Genomic DNA, 12,768 nt, shown 5'->3' with positions numbered 1-12,768 from the left:
GGGAGAAGAGAGTAAAGAGAGTAGGCTAACTGTTTGCATCGGAAAACACGCTTTTTTTCACAATAATATGCAAAACCGAAACAATTAGAAAACCGTGAAACTCATGACTACTTCAAGTAGTAGACTTGGAAATGGTATCAATCTCTTCGTAATGATGTGTAAAAAGAGAATATGTGATAGCAATATCAAAAATATTTTCCTACAGTTACCTTGAAAAGTGACGATTCCTGCACTGATTACAAAACGCAAAGATTCACTTTTCCGCTCTAGTGTGGGAATAGCTATTTGTGCAACTAGTGCGCAAAGTGACAGTTTGCTGCATCGAAAGAAACGTTTACGCCCGAGCCGTAGGCGAGGGCGGAATGGTTTCTTGAGTGCAGCAAACGAGATTTGCGCACGTATTTCACATTAGATTTTTCCTACAGTTACCATTGAATATGAAAAGTGGGTAATTATGGGTAAAATTGCCTGAATAATGTAGTAGTGTTTGAATGGCGGGGGGCAGCTGTGTGGTGTGTGCTGTGGTGGCACTGTGCTGTCGTTGTCCTTGGTTATAATATCTACTTAATAATTAGCGCGTTGTGCTTCGTTGCACCTCTGCTCACTATAGCAGCCCACTCACTGTTACCAACTTAATTTTGATTTTGCTGCACTGGTGCTCCATATAACCTACTAATTATTTTGCGTTGTCATGCGCACTAGTGCGGAAAAGTGATTCTTTGCAGCCTGCAATCAGTGCACAAATGGTCACTTTTCAGGGTATCTGTAGGAAAAAAAATTTTCTGCACTCCAGATTTGCAACATGGCAACACAAAATAGTTGGTGGGTTATATGGAGGATTGGTGCACGAAAACAAAAATTAAGTTGGTAGAAATGACTGTGGTTAGATTTAGATAAGAATCATTTCAATGGCTACTCTACATTTATGATAAAATCCCAATCTAGAAATCCAAAACAAGAATAATGTTCATCCAAATCATAATTAAATAATCATCATTTACGAATTCTCATCATGAAATAATAAATAATAGTTCTTTTCTATTGATAATTATTATTTCAACTCCAGGAAATGAGAAAAGTAGCAAATATACATTATAAAATTCGAATTTTGAGGTTAAATGATTACCGTTCGATATTCATATAAATAAAAATAATAAAAAACATAACAATACTACAATAAATATTCTCTGTTGTCTATGTTATTTTTATAAATATTTTTCAGTTTACTTTGAGCATTTTTCTCGTTAATTTGAGCAAAAGTCCAAATTTCTGAATCGTGTTTCAGTAATTTTTAGCTGGATGAAACTTAGGTACGATTCTTCCCGCTAGGTTGCGCGCTTGTCGGTTCAGCCATCTTGCATCTCGGTTCAGCCAGCTTGTTGGCGTGTATTTTGAATGTGAAGTTTTTGTTCCATCTGTATTTTTCCTGATTCTTGAATGAATAAAAATGAGAACTTTGGCTGAGAATTTTCAACTTCAATTGGATTATTAATTTTTAAATGAATTAAAGTTGCTATTAATGACAGCATCACACACACACAAACATTTGATGGATTTCAGCCATCATTTTACCCATAATCATTCAATCAACCACTTCTCATATTCAATGGTAACTGTAGGAAAAATTAAATGTGAAATACGTGCGCAAAGTTCCTCTGCTGCACTCAAGAAGCCATTCCGCCCTCGCCTACGGCTCAGGCGTAAACGTTTCTTTCGGTGCAGCAAACTGTCACTTTGCGCACTAGTTGCACAAATAACTATTGTCATCATGGAAAATCTAAGATGGTGGCAATCAATAACAGACACCTTTTCGAACTGTCAATTATAGTCGCCATCTTGGATTTTTTATGATGACAAATATATTTTTAAGAGTTCACACACACACACACACACACACACACACACACACCACACACACACACACACCACACACACACACACACCACACACACACACACACACACACACACACACACACACACCACACACACACACACACACACACACACACACACACACACACACACACACACATAATGCCGTGCTACCAATTTTTCCTAAATCGGTTGGATAGCATTTCACACCTATTAACCTAAGGATAGTTATCGGCTCCAACGTAATAGATTCTTGGTAAACTATGGATGGATCTATCGCCTATGAATGAGAAATCCAATTTCCAGAGCAAATGAACTTATAATCTTCAGATGAATTTTGGCAATATACTACACAAATACACAAAGAACAATATCTTACAAGCCTAAGCATCTAAAGTCACTATGAGCTAAATACTTATCCAGTTTATATAGTTGAAAAACAGTGGCTATTGGCGTGTATACACAATAAACAATATATAGACAAAATAGAACACTATAAACTGTTCAAAACTCAATTTAAAACATTAATAAATTCACTTAAACAGAAAATATTCAGAGAGCACAAAATTACAACACACGCAGCCAGCCATATTTTTTAGAGAGAAGAACAGGAAAAGACTAGCTACCAGGAACAGAGCAAAGCTTCTTCAGTGTCGATGTTACGGACACGTCACCAAAAAAAATTATAAATTACAAGTTTAGAATTCACATTTTATATTTGTTCTCAATAAAACTTTATTTTGAAACTGTTATTTTAAATTTTATATATCATCTCTATTTAAATAAACCATTTATCTGTTAATTCTGTCAACCCAGCCTCGGTGACACCATGGAATATGCAACACAATCATTTATGATAAATTCTCAGTCAAAAAGTTTGTCCGTATATCGATGACTCTGATATTTACTATAAAGTTTTATAGATCTCGAATTGAAGATTCGATTCCAATCGAGAAAAAATGTAATATTACAAATACCCCCCTCTTGACATAAAAAATTTTACTGTTTGAAAATTGTTGAAATTAAATTTGAGATCAGTAACAATTTTTTCTATAAAAACATTACATGTTGTCCTATAATATTGAAAATTATTATAAAAATTCATCAATAGCATTTGTTATATGTTTCCAAACAATATTTCAAAGTATAGAGTATCAAAATTACTTTTGATTTAGCTTTATAATTTAAAGGAAAATATCTCAACAGAAAGTTTAATATATAAAGAATAGATGGAATTAAATAGAGAATGCATTTATTCAAATGCTAATTAGGATTTTCGTTAAATAATAATTATATAAAGAATAGTTTTTTGAAATTGCACATAAATTTAATAGATAGAAAAATTCAATTTTTATTGCATAAAAAAAATTAGTATGTTGAATAAAAAATTTATTATTATTATTATTTTTTTTTTAAATGAATTGATGAATTGTTATATTTTATTTTCACATAAAATTTCAATAAATCAAAAAATGTTCATTTCTTTCACTATTGATGCGGTTGATTTTATCGATGCACATTTTGGAAAACAGTCCATTAAGGCACTCAGTATGATTTTCAGTTAAGTGTGACTCCAGTGTGATGACGTTAGTGTTGGGCTGATCTGAATACTCGTAGTGTTGGGCTGATCTGGATGCATGTAGTGTTGGGCTGATACTTGTAGTCGACTGATGCATATCAAACTCGATACAGGTGACATCTCAGTAAGCATTGCCTCATGCTTGTAGTAGACGGCTGCATACCAAACTCGATACAGGTGACATCTCAATTAGCATTGCCTCATGCTTGTAGTAGACGGCTGCATACCAAACTCGATACAGAGTCACGTAAATTTTGTATCATATTTGTAATTATACAATGTACATTTCAGGCTTGAAATGACAATGTAATTCGTTTTTTGGAAAAGAGATAGACGCTGCATACAGGATTAATTTAGGTTAGGATTAATTTAGGTAAGGTTTGGTTTTTTGATATTTTCAGCTTTCAAGGTTTAGAGTTCTGCATACAGGAATAATTTAGGAGAGGATTTTTTTAATCAATTCTTTCATGATACTGTGACTGTTATTCTGAATTCAAAGTTGCGAACGTGAACATGGATGGCAATTACTTCCAGGTAATGTGATAGTGTTGAAGTTTGAGATACAAGGTCAGCAATAAGCGTTGGTGTTGTCATTGGCGTATGCTTTGGTGTCAGCATTGGCATCGGCGTTGATATTGGCATTGGCATCAGCATTGGCGCAGGCATTGGCATTGGCGCAGGCATCAGCGTAGATATTGGCATTGGCATCAGCACAGGCATCGGCGTAGTTATTGGCATAGATATTGACATCAGAGCAGATATTGGCGTAGTTATTGGTGTAGATATTAGTGTAGATATTGGCGTTGATATTGGCGTTGACATTGACATCAGAGCAGATATTGGCATAGTTATTGGTGTAGATATTAGTGTAGTTATTATTAGTGTAGGCATCAGCGTAGATATTGGTGTAGTTATTAGTGTAGGCATCAGCGTAGATATTGGTGTAGATATTGACATCAGAGCAGATATTGGCGTAGTTATTGGTGTAGACATCAGCGTAGATAGTGGCGTAGTTATTGGTGTTGTTATTCAATTGATGAGTCACACTAGTTCGAAAATCACCCAAATGTTCTTAACACTCTTCATGGCGTTCACTTGTTGCTGATTTCGAGATTCACGTGATAATTATTTCAATGTTAATGTCTGTGCTGTACCTGTTATCTTAAAATGCTTATAAACTAAAAAGAAAATTTTGATTAGGCTATCAATACAATCTAATACACATGAAAATTATTTTTAACTATATAATCAATATAAAATTGAAATTTGTTAACATCTTATTATACAGTCAGCAATACATAAATTGTGAAATATGGAGATATCAATTATAAAATTTCAATAATAAAAAAAAATAATTTCATTTCCATTTATTCACTGTTCAAATATTTTATAAAAAGCAAATTATTCAATATTATTAATCATCGTTTGTTGGATACTATAGTTTATTTCGACTTTTCAATGTTCTAAACACAAACTACATTTCATGACAAAACTTTACTATCAATCATTAAACAAGAAATCATTCAAAACATCAATAATATTTTGCTTCAAAGGCAATCAATATTCATAAGTAATCTGCATCTATGGCAATCAACATAAGTAATCAACACAAAAAAATATTATCTCATTACTGCCTCTCTAAGTCATAACCTTCTGGTCATTTCTTCTTTAGGCAATAATGGTTTTCCATCTCAAAAAACAATCACATACCAGCAAAATTCTAATCAACAAACCCCACTAAAAATTTTACATGCACTCCAGCATCCATTTCAAACGATAATCAATCATATCAAAATTTATAGAACAAACAGTTTTTTAAAAATTTAGAAAAAGACATCAATTACAAAAACTTTAGAGAAATTTTAACCTTTAACTCATTTCAATTAATAATATAACAAGACGTTTTTATTCAATGAAAACATTATTCAAGTTAACTTTCATTAATACATCACATATATATGGCTACACAATTCATTAATACTTTCAATTTTTAAAGTTTATTTATTATAACAAAAGAATTTATACATAAGAATAGATTTCGGCATGTTCTAAATTGAACCATTTATTTTTTAAATAATTTCATAATTTGAAGACTGTATAATAAATACAAACATTTCAAGATTACAATACAAAGATGATCAAGATGGATAATGGGTAAATAAGTTCCCTAAAAAATACAAACAAGAGAAAAAGAAAATTGGGTAAATAATTTTCCTAAATAATACAAAGAAGAGAAAGATTAATTAGAGCCTATCCTACATGTCAGTACTGAAATTTCATAAGGAAGTATATTTAATAAAATATACTACTATGGAATTTTGTAAATTCCAAGTATGACTCTAATTTGTTATAATTGTGAGCTATCACTCCCACAAAAACAACTGGTGAAGGAAAAGATATGTTGACTATTGTGACTGGGTGGAGAGTTCCTAGATGTCTGTAAGGCAATGTGATAGCAGACTCTAGTATCGGACCACAAAAACAAAAGTATGCAAAAGTTTTTACAAACATTTGATGTTGCAGTCTTAAAGTTTTTATATCGCAAACAAGTAGGTCAGATAATCGAGTCCAGCCATATGTGGTTCACGCCCACACCTCTAAAAGAATCACACCTACTTGTCTACCAAAAATCCAAAGTATTGGACAGCAAAAAATAAATAAAATGCAAAATGGGTTAAAAGCCCAGAAGAAAACTATAACCTAATTACATATGGCTTATGGCACGATATGCAATGAAAGATGAGAACATGGGACATAATTTGCTCTGAAAAACCTAATTACCTAATATGATACCTGAAAAAAAATAGACATAATTAAAATATGTAATACATGATGAAAAAATATACCGCAAGCAAACAATTATTTACACTACAATGGATAGATTTTAGAAAAGTTAAGTTTTATCAACAATTTAAAGATTAGGAAAATAAGCTACTATTTTAACTTCCAAAATTATTTCAGAAGAATACAAATTTAAATGACTATGGACAAGATTGGTTAAGATATGCGTCATAGAAGAATTTTACTGAACATTACACAAAGACAGGAAAGAATCGAAATTTGAAAAGATTAAGGGCCAAGAAAAATAGGCTACAGGAAAGAAAAAATACACAATTATGGACTCTTACCATACACTGCGTAGCAATTATGCTATTCTGAATCCCGGCATAACACAGGATTCCTAATCATTGTGTGCTGGGGAATACCCTTTCATCATGTGATTCACAGTCATCATCTTGTAAGTAAGCAACTTGAAACAACCTTTGAATACTAATACATCAATGGTGACTTTGTGCTTTGTTTTCTTCAAGAACATGATTTTATTCATGGGTTCATTTGTTTCAACAAAGCCATTTTGCTTACAAAAGTTAGTCATGTTCACTTGAGAATGCATTGCATACACCTTTTCAATTCTCAGTTGAAAGTTGAACTCATCAACTTGACTCAAAGCAACATTCATTTTGTTTACATTGTTCCTAACCTCCACAGAAACCTGTCTCATGTAATCATTCACTTTGTTTATAGTTTTCCTAACCTTCAATGTAGCAATATAACTTTCATGATAGTTGACTTTCAGTGAAGACAACTCCCTACCTACTTCTTTACTCAATTCTACTATCTCATTAGGGTTGACTTTTTCAACAACAGTAACCAGGCCTACATTGTCAGAAACTTGAATGAGTTGATCTTGTATCTTAACACTACTATTATCATGCTTCAATTTGTTTTCATCTTCATGATTATCACTCAATGTTTCATGTGCATCTTTCAATAGAAGGTTTATACTAACCTGCTCTAGTCTTATGCTAGCAAATTCTTGCTTCATATCATCAAACCTAGCATCAAACTTAGCATTTTGCTCATCAAACTTTTGTGTTAAGAATGCTATAAGATTCAGATCATTTTTAATGTTTGCCATTTTGCTAGTATGCACAGATAATATATTCATTAGGACTTGATCTCTCTTGAACCGATTTCCCATTCAGCAGTATACCATTCATAACCTATCAAGATATCTATCCTACTAATAATTTTTCATAACCAGGGATTTCATGGTGTACCACTTGGGACATATTTATTTTGTAATTCGGTCCCACCACAGGGGTAACATTTGCCGTGCTACCAATTTCTCCTAAATCGGTTGGATAGCATTTCACACCTATTAACCTAAGGATAGTTATCGGCTCCAACGTAATAGATTCTTGGTAAACTATGAATGGATCTATCACCTATGAATGAGAAATCCAATTTTCAGAGCAAATGAACTTATAATCTTCAGATGAATTTTGGCAATATACTACACAAATACACAAAGAACAATATCTTACAAGCCTAAGCATCTAAAGTCACTACGAGCTAAATACTCATCCAGTTTATATAGTTGAAAAACAGTGGCTATTGGCGTGTATACACAATAAACAATATATAGACAAAATAGAACACTATAAACTGTTCAAAACTCAATTTAAAACATTAATAAATTCACTTAAACAGAAAATATTCAGAGAGCACAAAATTACAACACACACAGCCAGCCATATTTTTTAGAGAGAAGAACAGGAAAAGACTAGCTACCAGGAACAGAGCAAAGCTTCTTCAGTGTCGATGTTACGGACACGTCACCAAAAAAAATTATAAATTACAAGTTTAGAATTCACATTTTATATTTGTTCTCAATAAAACTTTATTTTGAAACTGTTATTTTAAATTTTTATATATCATCTCTATTTAAATAAACCATTTATCTGTTAATTCTGTCAACCCAGCCTCGGTGACACCATGGAATATGCAACACAATCATTTATGATAAATTCTCAGTCAAAAAGTTTGTCCGTATATCGATGACTCTGATATTTACTATAAAGTTTTATAGATCTCAAATTGAAGATTCGATTCCAATCGAGAAAAAATGTAATATTACAATAATTACAACAAAAATTACAAGAATATCATTTTTTAGTAGATTCAATTACAAACCGATTGACACTTTATTTGTAGAGATTGAAGTGAGATATGACAGCTTTAGTGATAGTTAAAGACTGAAGGTAAAGACTGATAGGTACACACTGAAGGTGTGTTGCAGTTGCAGACTGCTGTGCATACCAAAGGCATGCTGATGAAGTCTCAATAATGCAACAATCTCCATTTGCATTGCATGTGTTATTAGTGAGCGATTTTAGATAATTTCAAACAAAAATAAAACGTTACATAATTCTCGCCCTAAGAATTCTATATTCTAAATTTTGTTGCAATCCATCCAGTAGTTTTTCAGAAATCGTGATCAGTGATTGAGTCTGTCAGTGAGATAAGAATTTTATAAATATAGATATTATAGTGTTAATTTTAGAGCGAGACTCATTGTCTAATTGACCAAGCGAAGTGAGGTCTAAGATTCAAGTCGACAGTTGAGCATTTCTCTTAATGTTTATATGTTGCGCATTTACGGCGAAACGCGGTAATAGATTTTCATGAAATTTGACAGGTATGTTCCTTTTTAAATGGAGCACTGGAAAAATTGAAAAAATATCTATGTAAATTTGAGATCAAATCCTTTCACTCCAATTAATCAGTATATTATTGAATAATACCAACATACTTCAAATATATAACATTAAAATATGATATAATATTATATTATCTGTTATTTCGCAAAACTAAATACAGTCACTTTGATCCTTCTTCAGGACCGATTTATGTGCAGTTTGTCATAAAAACGGTAACAAATAATAAATTCAAGGTTTTGAAAGAATAAAACAAAAGTTCAGGTGCTGTTTGGTCTGTTAGTTTTAGTGAGATGCACTTTAATCTGTCAGCATTCCTTATGAATAACATCAACTTCACATTAGTTGAGAAGATAATATTTTTGTGTTTCTCAATGAATAGCAGACAACATTGATAATATTGAAATTGATATATTCATATTATTATTACAAGCAAAACAATCACAAGGTTCTTTGTTGAAGAGTAGTTTTATAAATCTAATAAATACAGGTAGCAAGTATGTAGCAAGAAGATTTAAATCATATTGAATTGATGAATGCTAAATTGATTGAATTAGGACCGGGACAGCGCGAACGCAGTCCCGACTACCAAAAATTGTGCGCCCGAGATGCCCACATTTGGGGCATTCGCAGGGGTCAACCAAGTCGCAGTGCAATGACAAGGCCTCGCCCTTGGGGAACCGCCTTCTTGATCACGGTAACCCCCACGCCAGGTAAGTATGAATTACAGAGGTTCAACTGTAGCACCTCTATGCAAGATCACACATTACTCTGGCGAGAGCTCGGATGAAACACATCTTTCATACATTAATTAACCATTTCTGATGTTCAAACTAGATGCAATACAATTTCTCATACATTTCATCACAAGAATAATGCAATCCACTTGGTGAAATATGACTTCTATTTAAATAAACAGCAAAACACAGGCTGTTTAAAAACATTTGATCTGAAAGAGGTGCAAGTTCGGAAGTTCACATCTAGACAGCGTTCACTCACATTGGACACTTGGAGACTGCCATAATGAAACCAATCAGTTTCTTCTTCAAATTGAGAGGGATTTAACTATATTGGTGAACACTCATTGGTGAACAGGTTTTTGATAAGAGAAAATTGTAGATGATTCAGTTCTGAAGTGAATATATTCAGTTACTTTTCTGTATAAAATGCACTCAAACCCCACAATAATTACTATGGTATTTCATTTATCAGAGTAGAGATATTTCAAATGTGCTATTTCTGAATCCGGTTTTAGATGATACTTTCTTTTGAATCCTGATTTATGAAGTTATGTGTGTTTTATACAAGAAAGTAACTGAGACAATGAAAGAATATCTTTTTTTATGGATAATCTACAATTCACTTTGATTTGAAATACCAGAGTGCATATGAACAATATTTATTATCAACCTTGTAATATCTACTTTAAATTGGAAAATAACGTTTTTGACATATTGTTCTCTTTGTAAATCACAAGAATCTGGTGTGGCGCACTCACACAACTTTCCTTGCCGTTATGAGAATTGATCACCTGATGCTAGTGCTCACGCTCATCTCGAAACGACTTATAAACAAAGATCTGAGCCAGCTGGTGACAGGACAATTACGCTGGAGACATACGAGGTCTGCTATCTCTTCATAGTGAATCATTTAAAAGAGTCAACAGTTGCCAACAGTTTGCAATTGGATAATCACAATTTCTCGAATTTCGAGCTTATTTTCAATTTTAGGTGAAATGTTACTGAACATTAATTGTAGAGATTTTCATGCTCAATCTTTTCCACTCGAATTTTTTTGTTTGAAGCCTGATAATTGGGAATCTAAAATCGAAATTTGCATAGATGGGGCGGAGCTCCTGAAATTTTTACAGATATGGGACTTGTGTCAGTTGATAGAGCTTATCAATGACTATTTTAGGTATGAATTTAATCAAAATAGTTGGAGCCGTTTTCGAGAAAATCGCGAAAAACCCTGTTTTTGACAACATTTTCTCCATTTTAGCCGCCATCTTGAATCGGATTTGATCGAAATTGTTCGTGTCGGATCCTTATATTATAAGGACCTTGAGTCCCAAATTTCAAGTCATTCCGTTAATTGGGAGATGAGATATCGTGTACACAGACACACACACTCATACACACACACACACACACACACACACAATACCGACCAATACCCAAAAAACACTTTTTTGGAATCAGGAGACCTTGAAACGTATAGAAATTTAGAAATTGGGATACCTTAATTTTTTTCGGAAAGCAATACTTCCCTTACCTATGGTAATAGGGCAAGGAAAGAAAAAAATAATAATTGATGAGACTGACTTCTAATTAATTTAACTCAATTTCGAATAAGAATTTACCATTTCAGTAAGCCTATTCATCCTGTTATATTTGCCAACGGCCATACCATGTTGAATACACCGGTTCTCGTCCGATCACCGAAGTTAAGCAACGTCGGGTGTGGTCAGTACTTGGATGGGTGACTGCTTGGGAACACCACATGCTGTTTGTCATTCATTCCTTTTTTGTTTTGCCATATTAATTTTGATTTTCCTATTACAGTAGCAAAAGCAATTCTATTTTTTGTGATAACGTTTCTCACCAATATTCACTCTGATATCAGTATGATATCATCAATAATAATATTATTCAAAAATGTAGTAGGCCTACATTCAATCCTCCAAGGACAGAAATATAATGAATTTTTGTTTTCTGTTTTATACAAAACTAGCCGTCAGGCTCGCTTCGCTCGCCATATCCGTCTAGCCAGGGGGCTCCACCCCCTGGACCCCCGACTGGATCGTCCAAGAATGAGATAAGCAGGCTCGCTTCGCTCGCCTGAATTTTTATCATGTTAGGACAATCCAGTTGGGGGTCCAGACTAAACGTCTGACTAAACGGATATGGCAAGCGAAGCGAGCCTGACGGCTAGTAATATAATATTCCCAGGATTGAAGTAGCAGTGCCCAATCAATTTTTCCGCGATAAATGCATTTAAATCTTCAACTTGGTGCCAACCTAACAAAGTCAACTCAACTTAATGCCAACCTGACAAAATTATTAATTTAGTTGCCAGTTAACAACTGTTTCGAAGAGGTACTCTATCTAGATTATAGTTCTATAGTAACATATGATATGGAAATTTCAATTATAATTAAGAGATTGGGAGAAGAAGAATATACATGCTAAAAGACGAACTTTAAACCCTTAAAAACAACCCTTAGAGTTGAAATATTGCCAAAAGATTCCTTAGTGCGCCTCTAAAGGGCCAACTGAACATACCTACCAAATTTGAACGTTTTTGGTCCGGTAGATTTTTATTTATGCGAGTGAGTGAGTGAGTGCCATTTCGCTTTTATATATATAGATAGAAGATATTGTTACACTAATTCAGTAAAACCTATTTCACATGAAAATTTACAGACGACAGAGTGAAGATTTGCGAATAATTGTGATCACAAGAGATCTTGGTAATAATAAATTTTGGCAAAACAAAAAAGGAGAATATGCCAACAGCATGTGGTGTTCCCAAGCGGTCACCCATCCAATTGTGATCACAAGAGATCTTGGTAATAATAAATTTTGGCAAAACAAAAAAGGAGAATATGCCAACAGCATGTGGTGTTCCCAAGCGGTCACCCATCCAAGTACTGACCACACCCGACGTTGCTTAACTTCGGTGATCGGACGAGAACCGGTGTATTCAACGTGGTATGGCCGTTGGTCAAGGAAAACTATTTTAAATCATTTCACAATTACTTATGTCATTATTGAGTCCAATTTTTCAAATATTGGGGTTTTCATTTCTGTCA

At 33.4% G+C, this 12,768-nt stretch overlaps 1 protein-coding gene and 3 non-coding genes across 4 annotated transcripts in view; 2 read left to right on the top strand and 2 right to left on the bottom strand.

The window, feature by feature from the left end:
* Positions 1 to 12,768, top strand: part of LOC120353648 — a 516,732-nt gene that overhangs the window by 496,205 nt on the left and 7,759 nt on the right. The window lies entirely within an intron of this gene.
* LOC120353749 lies at positions 9,514 to 9,675 on the bottom strand. Its single transcript, XR_005572566.1, has one exon. It is a non-coding gene; the product is annotated as a U1 spliceosomal RNA (small nuclear RNA).
* LOC120353739 lies at positions 11,350 to 11,468 on the top strand. The gene has a single exon (XR_005572557.1). It is a non-coding gene; the product is annotated as a 5S ribosomal RNA (ribosomal RNA).
* On the bottom strand, positions 12,563 to 12,681 carry LOC120353737. The gene has a single exon (XR_005572555.1). It is a non-coding gene; the product is annotated as a 5S ribosomal RNA (ribosomal RNA).

The sequence above is a fragment of the Nilaparvata lugens genome, chromosome 11 (assembly GCF_014356525.2).
Source record: "Nilaparvata lugens isolate BPH chromosome 11, ASM1435652v1, whole genome shotgun sequence".
NCBI classification, from domain to species: domain Eukaryota; kingdom Metazoa; phylum Arthropoda; class Insecta; order Hemiptera; family Delphacidae; genus Nilaparvata; species Nilaparvata lugens.
This window is presented reverse-complemented; position numbering and strand designations above follow the sequence as displayed.